Source organism: Pseudonaja textilis, chromosome 2, assembly GCF_049901715.1.
Source record: "Pseudonaja textilis isolate UNSWEBS1 chromosome 2, rPseTex1.2, whole genome shotgun sequence".
In the NCBI taxonomy this organism is placed as follows: Eukaryota; Metazoa; Chordata; class Lepidosauria; order Squamata; family Elapidae; genus Pseudonaja; species Pseudonaja textilis.
The window spans coordinates 110,492,826-110,520,498 of NC_141991.1; the positions used below are offsets into that span (position 1 = coordinate 110,492,826).

Genomic DNA, 27,673 nt, shown 5'->3' on the forward strand with positions numbered 1-27,673 from the left:
CGTAGCCAAGACACTCATCTCCAGAACAAAATGCTTAGCCGATGAACAACACCAAAAAACCGAACTACACACTCTCACCAACGTACTTACAGCCAATGGATTCCAAAGAAAGAAGATTACCCACCTAATCCAAAAAGAAACCCCAACCAAAATCCAAGACAGAGAACAAGAAAACGGCAAAGCCCTCCTCCCATATATAAAAGGCACTACAGACAAAATTAGCAAGATCCTCCAAAAACACAACATCAAAACAGCATTCTGCACAAACAGAAAAATATCCACCATACTAAGAAACCCCAAAGACAAAATCGAATTAGAAAACCAAGGAGTATACGAAATCCCCTGCACTGCCTGCCCTACCACATACATTGGACAAACTAACAGAAGAATAAGTGCACGCATTGAAGAACATAAGAACTCAATCAAAAAGAAGAAACGACCTCTTCCCTGGTCCAACACCTCAAAGCCACAGGACATGAAATTGATTTTAAAAATACCAGAACCATCGCCAAAACCGAACACTTCAACAGCAGAATAATCAGAGAAGCCATAGAGATAGAAAAACGCCCACACAGCATGAACAAACGAGATGACACCTCCCGCCTTCCAGCCATTTGGAAACCTACCCTCATGAACAGACAGTACCTAACATGAAGAAGGACACCAGACCCACACCCATGAGAGCCACACAAGATACCACCACCACACTTCCATATAGAAAACAGACTCCCACCCATTCAGAAAATGAGACACAACCATGGACCAGAAGCTGCACTGCAGCTGCATCACTACCCACTTCAAACCCCTCTGAGCCATACATGAAGCAAACCGACACCCACTATGAAGATGCAGCAGGACCACGTACTAGAAGCCAAACAGCAAGATCACAACTCACCAGCTCAAATCCCCAGCAACTAAAACTAACCTGAGCACAACCAAGCCCCCACCTGAACAGAACACGCCTCCAACCAATCAGAATACGGCTAACCCCCAACCAATCAGAACACAGCCAAACCCCCACCCAATCAAGTCCCACCCCACTGGCAGTTAAAAGGAGGAAGCAGCTGCAATCTCACATTACTCTGAGAAGCACAGAGCCGGAGACAAAAGCCTGAAGATGATGAATGAGACTTCATCGAAACGTTGCCTAGATACTTGAATCTTACGCGGGAGAAAACCCGAACAACCAAAGATCCACATACAAATACCCGAGAACCTCAGAAAACAAATATTGCACCTCTACGGGGAGGAAACCCACCATCTGACCAGGACTTATGAAAAACTTGAAGTCCAAAGAGCCTCCATTTTATGTGACCTTGCATTCCTATGCAACTGCCGAGATCAAAATTTAATTCCCACAAGCTTCCAATTGAAATTCCACACCAACACAGCAGCCACCAAACGCATCCTTAAAAGAACAGAACTGGCCCTAATTAGAAATGAACTTCACACGAAAAGGTTTCTCCTAGACCAAATCAACAAAGATCTCCTCACACTCCACCTCAGACTCAGCAACAAGATTCACCCTCTACTTTGGGACAAATCCAAACAACTCGCTGTCTGGAGAGCCGAAACACAGACCACCCTAAAGACAGACACACACACCAACAAACTCAGGAAACTACAACAATGCCAGAAACCAACTCCCCCTCCCCCACAGACACACATGAAACAAACATTGCACAACATCTCAGACAAGATCCTCACTGAAGCTGAAACCAAGGTCCTTTCAAAAGGATTCAACTTTGCTGTCGCTCCCAAACACATCCCCACAGAAACCATCATATGCGGAGTTGAAACCAGCCTGACCAAAACCAACCCTGATGATGCTAACAAAATCAGACTCGAAATCACCAACATCCTCTGCACTAGCAAACCACCCAAAAGCAACTTATCCAAAGAAGAACAAACTGCACTACTTAACCTGAAAGAAGACACCAGCATAATAATCCTACCAGCAGACAAGGGCAACGCGACAGTGGTTATGAACACATCTGACTACCAAACCAAGCTAACCAACCTACTCCAAGACCCCACATACAAACCCCTAAAGACAGACCCCACCACCTACCTAGAAAAAACTACCAAATCCAAAATAAAAGCCTCCCCATCAGTGAAGAAATCCAGCAAGGAATCATACCCAGAGAAAAATCATCCAGATGCCCCAAGCTTTATGGTCTCCCCAAAATACACAAAGAAGGAACCCCACTCAGACCAATAGTCAGCTCCATAGGCTCACCTCTACAAAACCTGGCCAAATTCCTCGCCAAACAACTACAACCCTATGCAGAATCCATCAACTCACACGTAAGAAACTCATTCCAGTTCATCGAGACCATAAAGAAACAAAACTTACAACCTAGCGACCTACTAGTAAGCTTCGATGTCATATCCCTCTTCACCCAAGTGCCAATAAAAGAAGCCTTGACAGCCATCCAAAACAAATACAACCCCCAAGCACATCCTAGATCTAACCAACCACTGCCTATCCAATACATACTTCACCTACAATGGACAAAAATACAAACAAATAGAAGGAGCACCCATGGGATCACCCCTCTCACCTGTCATCGCAAACCTCTACATGGAACACTTTGAAACACAAGCTCTAGAAAAATACGACCACAAACCCAAACTCTGGCTCAGATACGTAGATGACACCTTCATAATCTGGCCACACGGGAAAGAAAAACTGAACAACTTCCTCACATACCTCAACAGCCTACACCCCAAAATACAATTCACCATGGAAACAGAAGCCAACAATCAACTTCCCTTCCTAGATGTCTTGGTATACAAAAGATCCAATGGCTCCCTAGGACACACCATCTACCAGAAGAAAACACATACTAACCGCTATCTACATGCACTCTCACACCACCACCCAGCACAGATCAATTCCGTAGCCAAGACACTCATCTCCAGAACAAAATGCTTAGCGATGAACAACACCAAAAAACCGAACTACACACTCTCACCAACGTACTTACAGCCAATGGATTCCAAAGAAAGAAGATTACCCACCTAATCCAAAAAGAAACCCCAACCAAAATCCAAGACAGAGAACAAGAAAACGGCAAAGCCCTCCTCCCATATATAAAAGGCACTACAGACAAAATTAGCAAGATCCTCCAAAAACACAACATCAAAACAGCATTCTGCACAAACAGAAAAATATCCACCATACTAAGAAACCCCAAAGACAAAATCGAATTAGAAAACCAAGGAGTATACGAAATCCCTGCACTGCCTGCCCTACCACATACATTGGACAAACTAACAGAAGAATAAGTGCACGCATTGAAGAACATAAGAACTCAATCAAAAAGAAGAAACGACCTCTTCCCTGGTCCAACACCTCAAAGCCACAGGACATGAAATTGATTTTAAAAATACCAGAACCATCGCCAAAACCGAACACTTCAACAGCAGAATAATCAGAGAAGCCATAGAGATAGAAAAACGCCCACACAGCATGAACAAACGAGATGACACCTCCCGCCTTCCAGCCATTTGGAAACCTACCCTCATGAACAGACGAGTACCTAACATGAAGAAGGACACCAGACCCACACCCATGAGAGCCACACAAGATACCACCACCACACTTCCATATAGAAAACAGACTCCCACCCATTCAGAAAATGAGACACAACCATGGACCAGAAGCTGCACTGCAGCTGCATCACTACCCACTTCAAACCCTCTGAGCCATACATGAAGCAAACCGACACCCACTATGAAGATGCAGCAGGACCACGTACTAGAAGCCAAACAGCAAGATCACAACTCACCAGCTCAAATCCCCCAGCAACTAAAACTAACCTGAGCACAACCAAGCCCCCACCTGAACAGAACACGCCTCCAACCAATCAGAATACGGCTAACCCCCAACCAATCAGAACACAGCCAAACCCCACCCAATCAAGTCCCACCCCACTGGCAGTTAAAAGGAGGAAGCAGCTGCAATCTCACATTACTCTGAGAAGCACAGAGCCGGAGACAAAAGCCTGAAGATGATGAATGAGACTTCATCGAAACGTTGCCTAGATACTTGAATCTTACGCGGGAGAAAACCGAACAACCAAAGATCCACATACAAATACCCATGAGAACCTCAGAAAACAAAATATATATATATATATATATATATATATATATATATATATATATATATATATATATATATATATATATATATATATATATATATATATATTTCTCATCTATGACTCTATGGGTATTCCTAATTCTGCAATCTGATAATTTCTACCAAGCTTCCCTTTCAACTGTACACTTATTCTGAAGTTAAATTAAATATGAGAATCTTTGTTCAAATCAAGTCTTTTTCAAGGACTAAAGCAACTGACACTAAGCTGGAATGGGACAGCAACATTTTATGTCAGGAGATTAATATTCCCCATAATGTCACTTTCACAATCCACATTGCCCTCTCCTTTGTGCTGCTATTTGTTGCAGAAAGAAACCAAATATAAATCTTGTTTCTTGTAATAGAAAACTGAAATGCAAAATATATACCCATTTGGAACCTATGTTTTAATACTTTTTTTATTCCTTCAAAATTGTTCTTTTTATCCAGAATTTAAAAACAACTCTCTCCCTCCACCCCCCCCGACACACACCTCTTTTGCAAAGAAAAATAACGATTCGCTTCTTCCTTTTTCTTTGATTTAGGTTTGGCGCCTTTAGCTTCATAGTCAGGCAGAAGTGTGCTTTGATGCATGCAAATAATTGGTTGTTGTCCATGACATCTTCAGATTTATTGGCAAGATAAGATCAATGGTTTGTGAGGAGGACATCCCCCTGCTGGAAAACCCCTATTCAAGTTGAGCAGATGTCTGCAACCTTTTGCTGCAGGAAATGGCCACATTTTCAAAAAGCAAAAGGCATATTACATCCTGGAGCAAATCTCAGAGGTGGCCGTCATTGGTGGCCTGAGGCTTTCTGCTACTTTGATCCCTTTACCAACGCCCTTCTGTGTCGATGATCCATATAAATAGCGTAAGTGCATCATGACAAATCTACCTTAACTGAATCATATCCATGTGATGGATTCTGCATGCCAATAACTGGTACAACTTGAGGTATTTCCCGTTCCAGCTGTTACTCTCAGGCCATGCCCTCCACAATAGTAGATGTGTAATCATTTGTGACTCAAGGGTTACGCATAAATTGACAAATATTGGAAAAGCATACTCCCATTGAACATAGCATAGAGGAAAATACCTTTCATCTCAGCAGGATCTGGAGTTAACAAATAGCATACACCAAAATTGACTGTTTCACTATTAAAACTCACCGTACTAAAAAAATTAGAATTAAATGTAATCAGGGAACTAATACTTCTAAGCTTTTAAAAGGTTAAGCGTAAGCAATCTTACGTTTATGGAGTTAAATAGCAGACATCCGGAGAATTGGAAATAAGCAAATTTCTGTACTGTAGTTCAGAATTGTTAAAGAAATGTACCACCCTGTCCTATGGCAATCTATGCAAAAATATGATTGAGGTCATTACAACTTATTCAAGTTAAGATAAGGATGGGTAAGTTTGTAGTCCAAGATTTACATGAGATGTGAATCAACAAAGACTCTTCCATTTCTACATTAGATAAAGCACTGTTAAAATAATGAAAGGAAGGTTCTGTCAAACATGAATGGAGTTTCTAGTTTATCTCAGTAACAATAGATTAATATTGTGTCATTTTATATCTATAATAAATTTGTATGGTAAATTTATATGTGTAGAGTAGCTGTTTCTTTACTTTTATGATTTTTTTGTATTTTAAACAATCATTTTTATTTCAGTAAATGACATACTTGATATTTTTGTTAACCAGAGTTCAGTAAAATATATATATATTAAAAGAAGAGTTTGAAACCCGAGATTTAATGAATCATGCTTCTGAGGAGGTATGCAGAGAGCTGGAATGCATAGTATCTCTTATACCATTTGAAAATGTAATAATGCTTTAGTCTTTCTTGACTTAGTAAAACTTTAGTGCAAGAAGGACTAATTGAAAGGATATAGGAAATATATACTAGTCAGATTTGGGAATTTCAGATGTCAGTGTAATCAAGAGTTAGGAGTAGAGGTTAAGAGGTGAACTAGAAACTGGAGACCATGAGTTCAAGTCCTCCCTTCGATATAAAACACAGCTGATTGCCTTTGGGCCAGTCACTTTCTCTTAGCCAAATCCATCTCACAAGGATGTTGAGGGGGAAACAGAATGTGGGTCATTCTGTAGAATTGTACAAAAATAAAGGTTGGATATAAATCTAATAAATAGGCAATTAGCAATCATTAATCTATATTTGAAAAAACTGGATAAATAGCAATAGCACTTACTTATATACTGCATCACAGTGCTTTACAGCCCTCTTTAAGCAGTTTATAGAGTCAGCCTATTGCCCCCCAACAATCTGGGTCCTCATTTTACCAATCTTGGAAGGATGGAAAGCTGAGTCAACCGGTGGGACTCGAACTGCTGGCAGTCGGCAGTCAGTAGAATTAGTCTGCGATATTGCATTCTAACTACTGCACCACCATAGCTCTTAAAATCAAATACCATAATTTCACGTAGATTACTGCATGTAATACACATACACACACACACACATCTAAAAGTCTGTAAGAGTGAGTTTGGTGTAGTGGTTAAGGCATCAGGGTAGAAACCTGGAGACTGTGAGTTCTAGTCTGGTCTTGGCAGAAAGCCAGCCAAGTGACTTTGGGGCAGTACCTCTGTCTCAATTCTAGGTAATGGGCAATGGCCAACCACTTCTGAAATCTTGCCAAGAAAACTGTAGAAATTAATTAAGGCAGTCACCAGGAATCAAAAAATATAAAAAAACCTGTAATCAGTTACAGGTTACAGGCCATAACAAGCACCTGACTTTTAATTTAAGAAAAGATAGCACTTTTGCTTAGAGAAACAGTAGCCCCATTGTACCAGTCTCTGCTAAATTAAAGATGTTTGGTTGGTTGGATGTCTTCCCTCAACTGCAGAGAAAGAAAAAGCATGTTGAAGCACCCATTGACACAAGCCCGCTCCTATTTCTAATCCTAAAATATTGAAAGATATGCTAGATCTTCTTTAATTCAATCACAAACTGTTTTGGAGCTGTTTTTAGATATTGTGTGCACACACATATATACAACATACACACTGACCGGAATCTGAACTGATCCCTTTGAATTTCTGGGTACTTTCTGGTTGATGGTGTCCTGGGAAATAACTTATCTTGGGTGCAGTTCTATCTAAAGTATTTTTTAATCAGATGATTAAATGAAAAATTGAATCCTTTGTTATTAGAAATATCAGCCAACATTGACAAGATATATATTGCATATGTGACTCTTGGAATAATTTGATCGAAATGGATGATTTAAAAATTAATATTTTGCCATAGACAAGATATAGTACCTTTAACATTCCTCGAGAAACATATTTTCAGCGATGCCTTACATTGTTTGGGGAAATTCTCCCCCTGGTTTTTCCACTTAGTAGCTTCAGTTTTCAGTTTAGCTGGTTTCAATTCCCCTAGTGCAGGTTCCCTACCCCTGCCCTAGTGTAACTTTCTATCATAAGTCATATTGGTTAAGGAAGGGCATTTCTTGGGCTAAGCATATGCATACTGGAAATTTGCTCTCTTGGAATCAGAATATTTGGCAGTTCTTTGCTGCTGTACATTAGAGTTCAATTGCCTTGAAAACTGAACACTTTTCCTTCCTACTACAGGTAGTCCTCAGCTTAAAACAGTTCATTTAGTGACTGTTTGAAATTACAGTGGCACTGAAAACACTGACTTACGACCGATTTTTACACTTATTTATGACTATGCAGCATCCCCACAATTACGTGATCACAGTTCAGATGTTTGGCAACTGACTTATATATATGATGTTTGCCGTGACCTGACTTCATGTTATCACCTTCTGCAACCTTCTGACAAACAAAGTCAGTGGGGAAACCAGGTTTCCTTAACAATTGTGTTACTAACTTAACAACTGCAGTGATTCACTTAACAACTATGGCAAAAAAGTTGTAAAATGGGTCAAAATTCATTTAACAACTGTCTTGCTTTAGCAACAGAAATACTGGGCTCAATTGTCACAAGTCGAAGACTACCCTATATTAGCTGCTAGAGAGACATGGAGTGCAACAGCATATCTATACTGACTTGATCCTTATGATCATGCAAAATTATCATTTCTGTGGAATTGACACATGAGAAAAGCAAAGTTTTTTCCATTGGTGAAGGTGGGCTGACTAAGGCATATCTTTTCATACAATTAATAAGATCATACATTAGTAAGATGGCTTCTTGTTTCCTTGAAGATTGCAATGTCATTCCCCACAAGGTGCAGATTGGTAATATTTTACTTACTGATGTCTAGACATGTGTCTGGAAGCAATGAGTGTCTCATATTCTCCTTAACAAAAGAGAGCTTACATGTTCTTTACAAAATAATGAAATTCTAATAGCTACTTCTAAAAACTAATTAGAGTGTATTAAATTGTAGGTTGCTGGATATTTTGTTTAATATGTGTCGCCTTTGCATTTGCTGATTTGGTTGTCATCACTGAGAAATTTGCCTCTTGAGAGACAAGACAGGCATTTTCTTACAATTTTATTGTGCTAAATGAATTAACAAAAAGAATGTGTAAATAGATACAACAGTACTAATGTCTCAATGTTAATTTCAAACTTCATTATCATCAAAGTGGAGAAAAAGGCTTGAAAATTTAGGAACTGAACAATTCTAAGACTTTCTATTCATATTGAAAATTCTTCATTGTCCCATTGTCTATTCATATTGAAAATTCTTCATTGTCCCATGATTTAAAAATACTAATACAAAGTTGACAGAAAATATATCAAAAATTCATTATTGCATTTTCCTAGTGTTAATTCTTTGAGCAAATTCCACCCATTCTTATGATCTTTCTTGCTACAGTTGTCAAGGGAACCCTTGTGATCAATGAGTGTATTTGGCTTCTTCCATTGATTTTGCTTGTCAGAAGCTGACTGAGCAAGTTGCAAAGGGTGATCACATGATTTCAGGGTGCTTCAGCTATTATAAATACATGCTGGTTGCCAACTGCCCCGAATTTGGATTATACAACCATGGGGATGCTACAGAAGTTGTAGGACTGGTCATAAGTCACTTTGTTCAGTGCTGTTTTAACTCTGAACCATTGCTAAACGAATGGTTTCTAGTTGAAGACTACCTGTATATATTTTGTAGCATTAAGCGCAGGTATTGAAACTGATCCAGAGGTTTCTCAATTCTGTTACTAGCCAAAATTCAGCAGGGACAAATAATTCATGAATTGAATCCAAAGAAGAACTGAATTGTAAGGTTCCTTATTCCAGCTCCTAACCATACAAGGATGAATGCCTAAATATAAGAAAGCCAGTTTGGTTGAGTGGTTAAGGTACCAGACTAAAAAGTGGGAGACAGGGAATTCTAATCCTGCCAAATGACTCATTTGGGTCATTTTGGGGCACTCTGCCCAGCTCACTTTGTTACAAGTATTGTGAGGAAAATAGGAGAAAGAAGGTGGGTGGATATTTCAACTTGAGGCAGGAAAGAAAGAAAGAAAGATCTGAATGTGTGGAAAGTTAAGTGTATCATCCCTAAGAAGTAATTATAATTTGTGCACTGAAAATCTCACAGAATGATCTGTAAACCTGATGAATCTGGATTTTTGTTACCCTGTTCTATAAATTGTCCCTCTTCCCTGTTCCTCACATCCTATTTCTTCATTTGCTGTTTCACTTTACTGTATTTGTCAGCCACAGATTGTCTACTTCACAGATCATAGCTAGACCTTTAATTTCTGCACCGGAGGGGAATTCAGAGTCAAAGTGATTCTAGAAAATTTCGTTTTCCAGTCTCTTTTTTTCACTTTGTTGACACAAGAGAGAACTTTATTTTCTTAGAAGCAGAATGGCACACACCTGTCAAGGAAGGGGATTTTTTCATTTTCCCTAAAGTATGTGTCTGTACAGGTGCACACTATCTGTCCTCTACTAAGTCACTAATCCAAGATTACTGTTTGGTAAATGAAAAGTGGGAGTTTTTCGACCATTTCCCCTTCTGATCCTAAAAAAATGCAGTAGCTGCATTTTCTCCCCTTGAAACTGGAGTAAAATTGGCATATTCTTTCCCATTGTTGATATTTGGGAATGACCCACTTTGGCAGGAAATCTGGCCTCTGTGGGCCTCTTCTGCATGGCTCAAGAAAGGCACAAAATCCTCCGGAAGAAACCAAAGCATGTACACAGACAATTAGAACCCTTGTCAGCCCAGAGCAATGTTGCCAGTATTTTAAATTGGAAATATTATCATTTTCCTTCATTACTTAGAAGATCTTCTCTCTCACTCCAGCCACTATAACAGATAGCACAGAACCATGTATAAGGACAGTGGGAAAAGGTTCTACTGCAACTGTATAAAATGCTATTAATGTTAACAGCTTCAGTTGCTTTCATAAACAACCTAGCACAGATAATCCTTGACTTACATCCCTAATAGAACTTGCCCATTATGGTTGTGACAGTTGTAAAGCAGATCATCATGTGATCAACCTGACTTTATGACCATTTCTTGTGGCGAGCATTAAGCGAATACCATGGGGCTAAACTACCACCACAGTTGTTAAGCAACTGCCACAGTGTTAAATGAACCCATTGTTTGCTGTGTGGAAATAAACATCAGTTTTCAGCAAAAATATAAATCACAGTTACATGACTGCAGGACACTGCAAACAGCTTAAATGTGGACCCGTGCCCTACCACCCGAAATGTAACATGACCCTGGGGCAGAGAGCAGCCACTGGAACTTTAGAACCGAGTTGCAAATACCTTTTGGAGGGTCCGTAGTAACTGAGTGGTCGCTAAGCAGGTTATCATAAATTGAAGACTACTTGTATGATAGTAATATTTCCTAGTAACATGAGTGTATTGTTAGGAGCTATTTATTTAGCTAGTACGGGAGGCAGGGTACAAGGTTAGGTCACTGATTAAATGATTCTGTTTCCCCCCACCCCACCCCCAATTGATGAGCTCGAAGGAGCATTGACTGGCTTGGACATCTCAACATGTTTGCTGCATTTCAAGGTTGGCAGCATTGGAAATGATTGCAGGTCAGTTTGCACTTGCTTTGGAAGGACTGGAAATGAAAGCACTGGAGACGCGGATGCGTCTTGTACATATAATGGAGGATGCTTTCATCAATATGTGAGCTTCCTGTGATCCTCTGATTAAAAAGAAGCAGTAGAGAGAAAGAAAGCATTTGCTTTTTTTGTTTCTACATTGCTTTCTTTTTTAGTAACAGGGTTAATCAAAGAAGAATAGAAAAGAAACAGACTTATGTGCTAGGTTGCAGAAGAGTGAGTTTTTGTGAACTCAAGCAGCAGATAATCAGGTCCAATGACTGGAAATAAAGGAGATGAAAGAGATCTGGGAAGGATGGAAGAGATACTGATGCCCCAATCACATGCAATTCCTACCATAGAAAAGATGAGAGACAGCCAAAGGGACCAGTGTGGATGTACCCAGAGCTTTCTAAAATGCTGAAAAGAAAAAAAATGTGCATAAGAAATGGAACGATGGGCATTCAATAATAATAATAATAATAATAATAATAATAATAATAATAATAATAATAACAACAACAACAACAACAACAACAATAGTAAAAACATTCCAAGCAATTGTCAAAAGCTGTAGGATATGTGTTGGGAAGGCTAAAGTGGGAATGTGCTGAGGCTTGCAAGTCATACCACAAGGTCGGTGGGGGGAGGGGAATTGTGTGTGGTGGGGGAATATGTCAGAAACAAAGGAAAAAAGCTCTAGGTACACTGTGAGGAGAAAGGAATGATGGTAAGTATAATATCTTGTATTTTATGTCTTGTCATCTCCAATATGGGAAACAAAGCCCTAGCTGGCCAACATTTTGACATTAGTAGGAAGGAATTATAGCTTAACAAGGACAAAGTGTAAACACCTAGCTAATTTAATAAGTTCAAATCTCCAAGGCCAAATGAATCCTACATCCTACAGTAGTGAAGGAACAGCAGGAAGAGATCACCGAACTGCAACAGTCTTGGAGAATTCCAAGAGAGAGCTGGTTTGGTCTATGGTTAACGCTCCAGGCTAGAAAATGGGAGACTGTGAGTTCAAGTCCCCTCTTAGCCATGAAAGCCAGCTGTTATTCTCTCTCAGCCCAACCCACCTCACAGGGTTATTGTTCTGGGGAAACTAGGAGGAAGGTGTGTTGGATATGTTCACTTCCTTGAGTTATTTGTAAAAAACAAAAATAAAATCTCAGAAGACTTGAAATGGCTAAATTTCCCTGTCCTTAAAATTAGGAAGAAAGAAGACTTGGGAAATGACAAGTCTGTCTGTCTGTCAGCTACACTGAGAAAGAGTATCGGGCAAATAATTAAACACTATATCAGTTAGTACATAGATAAGAATGTAACAATTAAGAATTGTAGAATGAATGTCTTAGAAACATCTTTTCTTTGACAAGAGTTATTAGTATAATTTATCAGGGGAATGCCATGAACTTGGTGTAATCTTGAATTCAGTAACATGTTAGACAACGTTTTTTCATTCAGTTAAAAAAAAAAGGTAAAATATGGGCTAGATGTGAATGATCACACCCAGAGATAATTCATCGATAGCTCCACATCAGCTAAAAGAATAGTGTTAAATGGAATATCACTAGTTTTTGTCCTGGGGCCTGTGCTGTTCACCATTTTTTATTAATGATCTGACTGAAGGGATTAAGGGTTTGATTATTAAATTTGAAGAGGATACAAAATAGGAGGAGTGACTATAACTTTACAAGAAGGGAAGAGAAAGAAAAGCTCCAATGGAGATAAATAGGTTTGAAACAAAGGGCTGAAACAAGCCAGGCAGAATTTAACAAGAAGAAAACAAAAGGGACAAAAAATAGTATGGGAGAGATCTGGATGGGTACTACTACATACAAAAAGACCTCTCTGTTTTACTGGCTCATCAGTTGAACATGAGCCAACGTGATGCAGCTGCTTAAAATGACAGCTGCTGTTTTGGAATGTGTTTATGGGAGCAAGGGAGTCCAATTCATGGGAAATAATGGTTTTCCTCTATTCTGCTTTAGGGGAAGCTCCATGCATTGACAGATCTGGCTTAGTTCAAAAAAGGGCTACCAGGATGGTGAGGGGACTGTAAATTAAGTCCTATGAAGAACAGTTGAAGAACTCTGTAATACGTTTAGCTCACACACAAAAAAAACCCTGAGATATCTTTAGATATCTAAATAGGAGGGAATAATATTTCCTCTCTTGTCCCAGAGGGTGGGACCAGAAAGTGTTGATCTGCAGGGATTTAAATTGAAAATAGGTATTAAGTGAAACTTCTTGATGTAAGAGCTATTCCAACCTGTAGAACTGGTTGACTTCAAACAGAGATTGGATCGCCATCTGTCCAAAATGTTTTAGCAGACCCTGCCCTGAATAATGGGCCGGGTCTCTTCGAATTTGATGTTAAGGAGAAAAAAAAAACACCATAGCAATTCCCCACTCCATGCTTCAAATAGTCCGGTGCAGTCAAAATGTAGCAAAGGTATGTGTGCATATGTGTATAGAAGTTACACTGTCGTTCATTGTCATTCTTACTTTGCTATGGCATGTAGTAGCCTTTGTATAATTTATTCAGGGAGAAACGACAAGTACAAAATCGTTAAGATGGTAAAACTGTGTTCTGCCTTTGAATACAGTAAAATCAAGGAACAAATGGAAAACTCTGCCTAATGGAAATCCATAAAAGTGCTATATGGTGTACAGGTTCAATAGAAAAATAGAAACCAAGGTCTTGGCTTGGCCTTAGAAAGGGCCTGTGGAACAAGCAATGACTACATACGTTTCCATACAGAGGAATCTGTCTCTTTATATCAGGGCTCTCCAACCTTGGCAACTTTTAAGACTTGTGGACCAACTCCCAGAGTTCCTCAGCCAGCTTTGGAGCTTTGGCTGAGGAACTCTGGGAGTTGACGTCCACAAGTCTTAAAGTTGCCACAGTTGGAGACCCCTGCTTAATATAATTCTGAAAGTGATAAACAGAGCAATCAAATAAACATGAGATGACCATGCTGAAATAGTGGAACTCAGAGTTCAAATCAACAATTGGAAGGGGCTGTGTCTTTTTGAGTAAGCCAATTGGTTCATCTGTGGCACCATGAGTAAAATTGACTTGGATATGGTTGGGTTGGCTTTTCTCCAAAAAAGAGGGGGATGGAGTTTTAATGGTTAATTTGTTTATTTTAGTGAATTTAAAGATAAGGTAATATATTGGGAGCACAAAGTGTATTAGCATAAATGTGTATGTTTTGCCTCATTCTATTACCCAATTATGAAGGAATGAAGAATATTAAGTATTTGGGTTGTTTTGATGTTTCAAAGAACTTGTTAGGCAAGTGTTTTCTGCACAATATGTTGGGAGTAGAGACATAGCAATTTGTGGGAATCCTGAACCAAGCAATCATTTTCACTATGTTGTCACTATCTACTTTTTTTGTAGACAGTTTTGATCCTTCTCTTTTCCTTTGTCAGAAAGAAACCGGGGATTTCTCACAAAGGAGGAATTTCTTGCAAAAGGAGAACAGAAAGTGATAACCATGGATTTTTGTTTGTTTGTTGGAACTGAGCACTGACACAGCCAGGTGTGCGTCCCACAGAAAAGACTACCTAGTTTGGGGAAGTATGTCGATTCTGAGCGTAGTACTTCTAAATTAGGGATTAGCCACCTGATTATCTTTTATTCAACTCACAACAGTCCCAGCCAGAACAGACAATGAAAAGGAAGTCTGGAAGTTGGCTCCAAACATCTAGAGATGTTCAAACTTAATCTTACTATTTCCATTTGAGGTAACACCTTTTGTGGTACCACAGCTGCAGGCCTGCACCTTCACCCCACCTCCTGCCAGTCTCAGGACAAACCCTCAAGGCCTTAATCCATCTAAACTTTGCTGATGAACTATAATTTTTAATATGACAGAACAGAAAAATTATTTGCTATATTTGGAGTAAATTGAATTATCTTAATTATTTTTATTAGTTGCATGGGAAGAAAATCATATTACCTATATTTAATTAGTTTAATAATGGTGTGATTTAATTTCAGCAAGTTTAATTTTTTTCTTCAACTGTGAGCTACTTCTTTTTCTTGGCCATCTCAACTTTTTGGTATGTGACCAGGTAAAGGCTGTGTGGCTTTTGATCTTATCCGCTGTATTTCCTAGGAATCAGCCTTTTGTGGTGGTTCCAGGAGGCTAAGTCAGGACAACTATATCAATCAATCTTGAGTAGTTTTTCTGATTTTGTTTGTACTTCTCTTGACAGAGTCTCTGTGGTGGTGAAATGCACAACACTAAGACCACCAGATGTAAAAGTCCAAATGACTACTAGATGGTACCAAAGACATATAGAAGATGCTAAGTGTTTGCAGCTTCATTTTTTTAAAAAAAAATTGATTACAATAGCTGTTACAAATTCAGTTTGTCACGTATTAAGTGCAATTTTTCCTGGAAGGAAAGGGAATTTCAACCTATTATGCTGGTATTAAGCTCAAAACATCTGTCAGTAAAAAGATGAAAACAGTGGGAGAAGAGCAAAATTGCAAATAAAAGAGCAAATTTCTTTTTCTTTTTACAGCAGAAAAAATGCACAAGTAAACAGTCCAAAAAGTAAGTATGTTTGCAAAACTAAATAGGACACAGACATAGTGTTCTGTAGTGGAACTGGCACCTTATGATAAGATTTTAATTAACATTCCCTGCTCCTGCTTAGAGCTGAGAATTTCTCTAAAGCAGAGGGGTGTCCAACCTCACTTTAAGACCTGTGGACTTCAACTCCCAGAATTCCCAAGCCAGTGATGCTGGCTAGTGAATCTGGAGAGTTGAAGTCCTAGAAGTTAGACAACCCCATGCTAAGGCCTGTTTCTGAGCCTCAACTTGATTTCTTCTTCCCAACAATTGTCACCCAGACCAAAAGACAGAGAAGCCCTTTCAGGATTATTGTACGAGTTTTATTTGAAGAAATCTGTCTCCAGCATATCATAATCAGGTCATACAACATCTCAAAGGACTCCTGTTTCTTTATTTCCTACATATACATTATATATCTCCCATTTTTGCAAAAAAGCTCAAGAGCAGGGCCTTTCTGACCAGTTGCAAATAGAAACAAATGCATATTCTTTCTGCTCATGGATGTAAGTGGTGAGGAAAATATTATTTCTAGAGACATACAGAATTCTTTTTAATCAGATTTAGGTAGAGGAAAGTCAGAAACAAGTTTGCTTATTTCAGTCCCAGTTCTGCGCTTTCAATAAGTGGTATGATCAGACACCCTAAATGAGCATAGAATATATATGTAAGTTTGTGGCTGTAGCACTTGTTTTATCCATGGTTTCAGGTCACCAGCCTATACAAGTGAGATATTTCCCACTAATTCCAATGCGGGGCTGAGAATAATGGACAGGTTATTTCACTATTGAAATTCACTCCTGATTGTGTTTGAAGATTTGTATTTTGCATATTCCAGATGTGTTCCTTTTGGAAATGGTGTATCTGGGGAAATGAACTGCAGCTTATGAAAAATTTATGGCTTTTGATAAAATATATTTGTCGGAAAAGGTGGTACCAGAATATATTCTTCTGATTTTTTTGACATAAAACAGATGTTTTCAGAGATAACAACTGATGTTAATCCTAATTCCTATTCTTGTGCTAAGTATCTGTAATCACAATTTTCAGCCTTCAACATTTTCTTTTTCACTTTTTCACACAAACATACATTTTGTGCTTGTCTGTTAAGGATATTTATTCTTTGTATACCATTTGAGATCTTAACCCTGGGTTCACTGTCATTAGTCTCCCCGCATATTCCCATGGGTTAATAATTTCTAAAATGTCAAATATTTCTTTCTTTTTTGTTCAGCATATATGCTGAATCTATATTTATTTTAAATATTTACCTTCTACTTTTCTGCCAAACGAAACTCAAAGGCATATGTACATTTTGTGTATAAATGTAATTTATTCTAGGCACTCCTTCTGACTTAAGTCTTAAATTATTATTATCAGTGGTGGGATTCAAATTTTTTTACTACCAGTTCTGTGGGCATTGGCTTGGTGGGTGTGGCGTGGCTTGGTGGACATGGCAGGGGAAGGATATACTGCAAAATCTCCATTCTCTCCCCACCCCACTAACCTGTTTTCCAGCTCCGTTCTCCAGTACAGGGCAACAAAAGAAGACCCAGCTGGGACTTGGGAGTCAGAGAATAGATTGTGGGGACGATGACAGTCAGAGGTAGTATTCCGAACTACTCAAATTTTCCCTACTGGTTCTCCGAACTACTCAATATTTCCACTACAGGTTCTCCAGAACTGGTCAGAACCTGCTGAATACCACCTCTGCTTATTTTGCATGTATTTTTAATTCTTGTTTTAGATGTGTGCTTCAACTGAGGAATCTACAGTGATACAATCTCCCTCATGAATGGTCTTGCTTGAATTTCTGAATGCTTAGGGGTTTTGCTGTCAACCTCAAAGGAGCGGAGCTTTTTCTTTGGGCCATGCCTCACTATAGCCTTTCTCTAGACCATAGTCTTGTGCCTTGTCAAAAGCTGGCAATGGTGTTAATTTTGAGTTATTTTGAAATCCTTTAACTCTTCCTTAAAGCAGATATTATGGATGGAATCCATGCAACAAGACAATGATTCATTTCCCACCCTCCTCCAAAACTGGAAAGGGTGACTTTAACTCACTTCCAGGAAATATGTACAAAATGGGAGGGTGGGGTTGTGGCCGAGCTGATTGATCATACATTTATGCTCCCAAGCATGCAGGAACCAGATGGCAAAAGGTGAGTCATGACTATGTCCTGGGGCCCAGCCAGGGGTTGGTTCATGGACAGGGAACAAAATTTATCCCTAGGGAGAAGAATACCTGACCTCCTACAAATACCAATGTGATCCTAGCCGTCTTTGCTAGGACCCCTGTTCAATTGACCATGGTTAATACGATAGTGAGAGAGGCAATGGACTGGGAAGAAGAAAAGTTATCTTAGCACCAAGTCACCAGGCTCCAAGATGTGGAACTTTAATTCTGGAACATGAAGGCTTCTAAAATATGTAGTCTTAACATTTTGATTTATGAACAAAAAAAATCCACTTCCCCTGTCTCCTTTATTGGTAAAATATATTGATAAAAATTTTTTGTTTTATTTTACCTGGCCTAAGCAGATTGAACTATCTACTTAATTCAGTGTTTACCAAATTGGTATTTTAAACCTATCTATTCACACATCTTTGTAGAAGCAAGAGCTAGGAAGGCTGCAACCAGGGGTGGGTTTCTACCGGTTCTGTCCACCTTTGTAGAACCGGTAGCTCTGAAGACCAACAGACATAGAACCGGTTCTATGTCTGCTGATGTGTTTGCCCACCTGCCCACCCGGGCTCTTACCTGATCTTTATTTCCTGATTTTTCAACTTCAGCTGCCGAATGAGGCACAGCTGCAGTTAAAAAAGCAGGAAAAGAGGGCTGTTTCAAAGGCTGCATCTCTGCACACAGCATGCTGATGATGATTTATAGGCGCATGGCTTACAGCATGCAGGGAAGCTCATAAATCCCAAACCGATAGTTAACCCTGTCGTATCCCACCCCTGTCTGGAACAATATGGTAGCCTTTGGGATACAGACTACTTTGTGAAGTATATTATTGGTTGGTTGGTTGGTTTTACAACATTTATAAACCATCCCAATCATTTGACTGTGGAGAGTGTACAAGAAAGAAAGAAAAAGAACAAAAGTCATACAAAGAGAACCAGTGCAACCTAACAAAAACTGTAAATTAATAGAGAGAGGTGCCCAGTCAAATGGAGCCAAATAGAAATAGGAATAGGAAGGTTGTAATGTTCTTCCTGAAAATAAGGAACCCTTTAAGCCTCCAGGAGATGTATGTTCCATAGTGCATGAACCACCAGAAAAGATCTGCTGTCTTGTGCAGATTCCATGAACCTCACAAAGGGCAGGAACTCTCAGTTTTTTTTTTTAAATAATCCCAATCTAATAGAGGTGAAGAAAGAGGTTTTAGTTGCTTAAAGAGTTGCACAACCTAAGACCCAAATTAACATGAAGGGGTTTCTGGACTACCACCAAGGAAGCCTGATTTCTTGACTAACTGATTTGAAGGTTAGGCTCATAAGGAGACATTTAAAGAATGTGATCCTAATTCTTATAAGGCTTTAAAGATAAAATCAGGACTTTAAGATGGATCTGGCTATGATTCTGGAGGGTATACCACAAAGTGATGGTGATGGTGGGGAAAACCTTATGCAATAAGTGTGCTGCCCAGAGTGATTTTGAGTTGGGTGGCCTATAAATATGCCAAACAAACATTACTAAGGCTGCACTTAGGAATTTAGACTCTTAGGAATGTAAGCAAAAGCTAAGCACCTATTAAACTCTTTGAATGTTTCCCAGTTAATGTTTCTGAGAGTCAACCTTCTGCGCTGATATTGGGCACCAGCTTATTCTGAGTTAGGCGGACAAAACAGATGGGGTAACAAGAATGACTCCATGACATCAGAAATATTTTTAAAAATAATTCATACTGTGATAACCTATGAAAATCTTGAACGAAACTGGATTTAGAGATAAATGGTTATGCCCCTTTGGAATATTTCCTTGATAGCAATGTATAGTGCCCAGAAGACACTAAAAGTCTTGGTTGTGCTTAAATAAATAATCAAAGCAACAAGCTATCACTTAAGTGATGGCTGGATAATGCTATGAAGACGGTAGAAGTGAAAAGTGGGGAAATGTCCCTAGAGGAGTCTTCTGTGTAATTAACGGTGTGACAAACAATCATTCAGAGCTTCTTCCAAAGAAAAACACCACAAAGATTATAGAAATGCACGTCCACCTATTTATGCAAAAGCAAGGGAGTTATTCCAGATCTGAGGCAAAAGTGTTTGTGTGCAGTTTCTGAAACTGAAGGCCGTATGAGCAATGCCTGTTCCAGGAAATGCCTGAGGGGAGCTTCTGAGTTCCCGACCGCAGCATCCACTCTTACTTGCTTCAATAACAGCAAATCAATGAGAGCCAGATCCTAGTCAGTGTCAGGACAAGACCTCCCTCTTCCCAGCCATTGGTTCACTCATAGTTTTATTATTGTAGATATGGAGAGGGGTGCTGTGAAGACATTTTTCCAAACGAACAAGACATGAATGTGTGTGAATATGTTTTGGCACTATGCAGATTATTGTGCCTCTCTTACTGAGGCGGTTCCCTGGGTTCTTTTCTTCTTTTATTACAAGAATAGGGCATTTAAAAAAAAAATCACTGCAACTGACACTAGTTGTCAGAAAGTATTCTGTGCTGAAATTTGTAAGTGATCGTGTTATTTTTCCCCCTTGGGCGAAGAGCTCTTGAATGCACGAAACACATTAAGATCACATAATCTACTGAATGAATATTTGAGTATATTTTGTTGTTCCTATGTTCTAAAAATTATTTCTGCAACCAGTATACAGTATTTTGTAGTACAAAAACTCATTCCTTTACCAGTTAGTGAAAACCCTTTTACGGGAATATGTATGTGTAAGGATCATGGGACCTACTGAGTAACCTTGTGATATCATCGCTCGTAATGAATATCGCAAGTCTCTTTCTTCACCTCACAACCACACCTCTAAGAGTAGCATGTCCAGTTTTACATTACTAAAAGAGAAAACATGTTGCCCCCAAAGAGGAGAAAAGGCAAAGCATATTTGCATCAAAATTACATATGTTAATTGATTGGTACAGAAACAACTTCAGAAATAATGATATACTTTAAACATAAGTATAATGCATCTCACTATATTTGTGGAAAGGTTGGATGTTCTGCATGCTTGCTCAAATGCTATTATAATGGTAATTTCAATGTCCTCTTTCTTTTTACCTTTACCATGGAATGGCTTTGTAATAGAGGTCAATAAACCATTCCACTGATTGACTGATTAATTAATTGATTAGTTTATTGTCTTGCCCTCAGGTATCTATTCTCCAAAGAACCTGAGGACAAGACAAGAAGTAACAGATGGAAACTTTAGGGTTGCATAGAATTAATTAGAAATTACTTAAGTGCAGTAACAATCATGTGAGAAATATAAAGTTGGCAATTACTACTAAATTTATGCCTCTTTTTCCCCTTAGGTTTATTTAAAGTACAGGTAGTCCTTGACTTATAACAGTTCATTTAGTGATCGTTCAAAGTTACAATAGCACTGAAAATGACAATTTCTCACATTACAACCTTGGTAGCATCCCCATCATCAAGTGATCAAAATTCGAATGCTTGGCAACTGGTTCATACTTATGACTGCTGCTGTGTCCCAAGATCATGTGGTCACCTTTTGCAAAGCCAATGGGGAAGCCAGGTTCACTTAACAACCGGGTCACTAACTTAGCAACTGCAGTGATCAACTGCACTTAAAAACTATGGCAAGAAAGTTTGTAAAATGGGTCAAAACTCATCACAAATGTCTTGCTTAACAACAGACATTTTGGGCTCAACTGTGGTCATAAGTCGAGGACGGCCTGTACTGTATTCTTTCAGGTGGAGCATACCATTCCTATGGGTATTTCATTTTCTGTAAAATGACAATACTTTCTATTTTGGAAAGACTCTAAACCTTTCCACTATGTAAGCATAGCTAGAAAAGTCCTGTCCCATCCTGCAGTTCTTCTTCTTCCTTTTTTTGGGGGGGCGGGGGTGTGTGACCCAAGGGTGGATCTTCTCCCAGCGCTGCTCTCTGCTTGCTGACTTTGGGGCAGAATAGACAGAATGTCTATGACTTGCCTCTTCTATTATGAAGGACTTGCATTTGCTTAATTAGCTAGTGTAAAATTGCCAGAGGTTGGTAGGATCTCTGCTAAGTTATTTTGCTCCTTGATTGGAAAGGCAAGAGCTCTCCATGCATATTATCTCTGTTATCAAAAGCTGTCTGTCTGATTATTAAATCTTGGTTTGTTTTTGGGAGGGCACCAGAGGTGGTATTCAGCAGGTTCTGACCAGTTCTGGAGAACTGGTAGCGGAAATTTTGAGTAGCTCGGAGAACCGGCAAATACCATCTCTGACTGGCACTGGCCCCGCCCCCATCTATTCTCTGCCACCCAAGTCCCAGCTGATTGGCTGGGTCTTCTTTTGTTACCCTGCACAGGAGAACAGAACTGGAAAGCAGGTTAGTGGGGTGGGGAGGGATTTTACAGTATCCTTCCCCCAGGAGTGGGGAGGAAATGGAGATTGTACAGTATCCTTCCCCTGCCACGCCCACCAAGCCATCGATGCCCACCAAGCCATGCCACGCCCACCAAGCCACACTCACAGAACCGGTAGTAAAACAATTTGAATCCCACCATTGTAGGGCACTATCCTTAGCATGCTAACTTAGGGGTGCAAGATAGGCTTTCGCCATTGCCCACTTTATACCCTTTTACCATCTGGGATGTCTGCCTCGGTTCGGTTAGTCTAAAAATAAGTCAGTCTCTCCATATAGATTCTTGAATGGCAAGACATGCCCTCTCTTCTCCCCAGTCCTTACACAGGCCATATGTGTACCGGTTCATACACATAGAACGGTGTGTCCCCCTCTCAACCTTAACTCAGTCTATCTCATGGTTTATTACTGAGGTCATTATTTACAGGATCCATGGCAACTGGCAGTAGGAGAGGGAAGCCTCCATGGCCCTGGGTGGTCCCAGTGAGATGGGGGTTTGGGAAAACACATTTGTCCCATGTTGTTCTTGTGTAGCATGCTATAATCATAGTCCTGGCAAACATCTGTTTCTTTTTCTTTTTCTGTGCAATATAACTGGCTGTCCAGGAGCTATGATTCAGTTTTGCCTTTCTTATTCCCACCAGTGTCTTCTGGAGGGATGTACAGAGATGTTATTCAAAGAACAAATTAGTCATGATTCTCAATTAGGTTTCACCCGTACCAACTCAGCAACACAAGCATAGTATAAGGACTGGCTGGAAGAGAGAAGGACTTATGTGCTGAGGGATACATCGATCAATACTTTTCTAATCCTCTCAAGAGCTACTTAATTTAATGCTTACCATTATAGGATTATCCGTAACAGTGATTATTGCCAATAGTCCTTAATTTTTAGGTATCTCTATCCATTCATCCTCCCTTTTTTCTGCCTTCTGTCTTTTGGTTGTGAGGGCTCTGTAGTGGCGAGGGTATCCATTCTGTATCTTCTCAATGGTTCTTCTGTTTCCTTGAACTTACTTCATATATTTCAGGGCTGAGTTTCTGTATTGAAAATTGCTGTTTGAGTCTTGATGAGTCTTGCTGCAACCATAGAATAAACTTTGCCAAAGATTTCCATTTCAAAATCTGCAACTCCGGATAGGAAAGGTCCCTGTCTGATTCACAAAGACTAATACTTTCAATCCCTGAAGATAATTCAGACTTAAATATACTGATGGGGAAAAAAGCAACAGATCCAGGTTTCTTCATGATTTCCACAGTATTTATTTTTGATTAATGTACAGTATTTGTGAGTAAGTAAATAAGCAAGTAAGTAAGTGTAAGGAATGATTGTAATGCCATTAAAGGTGTGTTGGTTGGGATTAAACGTTACTTTTTATGCAGACAATGCACTATTGTTGGCCGAGACCCTGACCGATTTGCAGAATATTCAATATTGCTGAAGATATCAATATCTCAGTCAGTATTTAATTCAACATTTTCAATGAATGAATTAGGAATAAATTGCAAAAGTCATGAAAAAGAAGTAATTGAGAGGATGGGGAAGGTCTGAGAAAATTGTGGTTTTGAGATGGTTATCAGATTGAGCTGATAAAATCCTTTGAAGGAAAGAGGTGAGAAGTTTAAAAATAACAATCTATGCACAAGAGTATTGGTATGGTCAAAGCAATAATGACTTGCAACATAGACACATATGGAGAAATATAAAGAATGATATTCATATAAACTAAACGTAGTTACATTTCCTTTTATTTTATCTTCTACCTTCAGTATCTTTTATTTGCTACTCCTTACTATTTTGGGTGCCTTTTTATAATATTACTTACCCTACAAAGGTAAAATGTATGATATATGTATGTTTAAGTGCCCAATAAATTATTCTAGTTACTGATAAAAAGAAAGGCATCTATGTTGTGAGGTAACAAGTGGGCATCATATGAATAATGATGATAATTTTGTGGCTTACATACTTGTCTCAGAGATGGGGACAGAAATACAAAAATACAGCACTTACATGATGATGTCATTGCACACTTGTCATTTTGTTATTATTGTGGTTTGCAATGGACCTTGCAGGAAAAGTTAACAGTTGTTGAGGCAAAACTCAGATTAAGAGCTATTGGAAATAACTCACTGCTGTGTTCACATGACACCACATGAATATCTATATTTAACTAAACCAATTAATGCAGTATTCTGGGTTGCAAGACGTATTGAAATGTCAGTAACCTGAAGGCTAGATTTATCCAACATAGCAGACTGGTAAAATGTGAGTGACTAGATTACAGCTAGCACAATATATCCAGCAAACAATCTCCTGCCCCCAGATCCTTTAATGAGTAAAGCTAAAGGAAATTGGATCCAATGGGACGTGTAATGTCTGCATGTCTACAGTATAAGATACCCAATATAGCACCAACTTGATACATTGGGGCTAGAATGCCAGAGGACATTCAGTTGGGAAAATCAGCTATATGTGATTGAAATGGGCACATTTATCTGTGACCCTTAAATATTCTGCCAATTTCCATCCATCTTGACTAACGTGATAAATGAAATTGTAATGTATGAAGATCTGGAGCATCAAAAGTCCCACCGCTCTGCCTTAAACTGAAAGTTGAGTGACTCTGGATCATCTCAGGGGTGTCAAACTCGATATCGTTGAGGGACGCATCAAGGTTGTGTTTGACCTCGGGGGGGAGGGGCTGGGGTGTGTGGCCAGCATGATGTCACTCGTGTCAGAGAGCACCTGTGGTGCCTAAACGCTCTTGCCAGCAAAAATGGGCTCCTGAACTCTGTTTTCAACTGCGATGGCCTCTGCCAGCAAAAATGGAGCTCAGGAGGGCTGTGCGCAGCCCTCGCAAGCTCTGTTTTCACTGACACTGAGGCACCATGGGCAGGTTCTTCACTGTTTTCAGGGCAGCCCCGCAGGCCAGATCTAATCACCCTTTGAGTTTGACACACCTGCTCTAACTCTATTTTGACTCCTGGTATCCCCCCAACTGACATACCTTAATTAAATGAGACAAGGATAAATTTTAGCATAAGGATAGTGAAATGAGATCATTAGCGAATTGAAAAAGATCTCAAAAGTCATCTAATTTAATCTCCTGCTTGGTGAATTATCTGTGAAACCGCTTATCCAGATCTTGTTTCCAGTGAAAGAGGCCGTACCATTTCATTAGGCAGTTTATTCCCCTTGTTATTCTCAAGAAAATCCTCTTAATATCTAATCTGAATCTACTTTATTTCAGGAAGACATAGAACTAAGTCTTGTCCTTACATTGTATGACAGCTCTTTATTATATCTTACATTGTATGACAGCTCTTTATTATATGAAGCCTGGTGACTCCTCTCCCTTCAGTCTTCTCTTCTATAGGCTAAACTTACTCAGGTTCCAAAAACATTCCCAATAGGATCATTTCCAGTCTTCTCATCATCTTGCTTGCCTTCCCTTGAACTCTGTCCTTTGCTAATGCCCATTTTGTACTCCGTTAACTGGAACCGGACACAGGATTCTAAGTGGGGCCTCACCAAGGCAAAATAGAGTAGAACAATTATATCCTATGATCTGATGTGTAAGTTTCCATTAATATGTTGCAAAATACCACTGGCCTTTCTAGCAGCTGTACCATACTCTTGGATCATGTTCAATTTGTGAGCAGTAATACTAGAACACCCAGGACCTTTTCACATGTACTACTGCCAGGCCACATCTCCTCTGTCTTATATTATGCTTTTCGTTTTTCCTTGCCACATACAGGACATTATATTCCTTGCTATTAAATTTCATCTTGCTTGTTTCAGCTCACAGTACTGTTCAAGCTTGTCTGGATCTTCCTGAATTTTGCTTTTCTGTTCTAATACTTTAGTCCCTTCCCCCAATTTTACAGTATATTCTCTGCAAACGATAACCATCGCCTCAACCCCTTCAGCCATGTCATAAATTTAAAAAAAATGTGGAATGGTGCAGGAACACTGTGGTATTCTACTCGACCCTATTCTTCCACTTCACGCGGAGCCATTTATTGAGTAATATATTCTGACTTATGATCATTCAGCCTGTTACCTGATTGCTTCTAATAATGTAGCCCATATTTCAGATTTATTAATGAAGTTACCATCAATGTGCTGCTGCAGTCAAAGTACAGTATGTTGTCCATGGTGTTCTTCCGATCAGATATGACACATTTGCAACAAATCCAAAAACTGTGGAGTCCTTGGTGCTCTCTGAGCTTGTTTGCTTTCTTGTAGACGTTTCACTATCCAACTAGGTAACATCTTCATTGCTAGAAGGTTTGCTCTCCATTTATGGAACTGTAGTTTAAGCCACTAGATCTGACTTATCCTCTTAGTTGGTTGAAATCTGTACTTCTGAAGTTTGGCATAAAAGTCTGATCCTTTTCTATTTCTTCTCTCCTTTATATCACAAACTGAAGAATATAGTCATAGACTTTCTCCTTGAGGTTTGAGTCACCTTTCTTCTCCAATGCCTTCCCTTTTTTAGAAGGATTAGATCTAGGACCTCGGATCTCCTTTTTCTTTCTTCTATCTTTTGACAAATGAAATTGTCAGCAAGAGGACAAGGGTTTGCTGGAACTCTGTTATGGTTGTCAGAGTTAGATTCCAATGGATATCAAGATAATGGAAATCTCCAATTGTCACAATTGCTTGACTTTTTAAAAGAGTCTGTTTCTGTGGTTACTTGGCACAGAAACAACTCATCCATACATTTTGCCTATCTAGGTAGGCTACAATAATTCCTAGGATTATGTTATTTTCTTTTTGTTTCCTTTTATCCTTACCCACATTTTCCATGCTGGCGTATGCTTTCTCTGTGTAACTGGTACCAGGTTACCTGCAGGAGTGTTTCTCTCATTAGAACTGGCCTAGCCAAGCCAGTTCAATCTAGCAGAGGTTAGAGATTAGAGGTAGTGGTTCCCTTCTTTAGGGAGGTGAGAGGGGCCACCATTGACAGTATGGGTAATACTTTGGAATGGCCTCCCAATGAGCATCCAGTTAGCACCCACTTTGACTATTGTCCTGAAAACAGCTTTTCTAGAAGGCTTTATAATTATATCATGTCCCAGACACCAATTCGAATGGTGTTATTGATACATTTTGTGTTTTTTGATTATTAATTAATGCAATTAATTTGCTTATTAATTAATTTCCAGATTCTTTTAACTGTGTATTTTAATTGCAAACTATTTATTCTGTTTATCTTTGTGAATCACCAACAATCCTTTAGAATTACAGTGACCTATACATGTGACTGAAAAATAGATTAACATATACAGTGGTATAGTGTTTCCATTTCTTCTGTTGAGTCTG

General features: G+C 39.2%; 2 long non-coding RNA genes across 2 annotated transcripts in view; one reads left to right on the forward strand and one right to left on the reverse strand.

The window, feature by feature from the left end:
- The window catches only part of LOC148127014 (uncharacterized), a 71,301-nt gene that overhangs the window by 26,370 nt on the left and 17,258 nt on the right, over positions 1 to 27,673 (forward strand). The gene's annotated exons all lie outside the window — the stretch shown is intronic.
- LOC148127015 (uncharacterized) overlaps positions 1 to 27,673 on the reverse strand; it is a 38,900-nt gene that overhangs the window by 10,725 nt on the left and 502 nt on the right. The gene's annotated exons all lie outside the window — the stretch shown is intronic.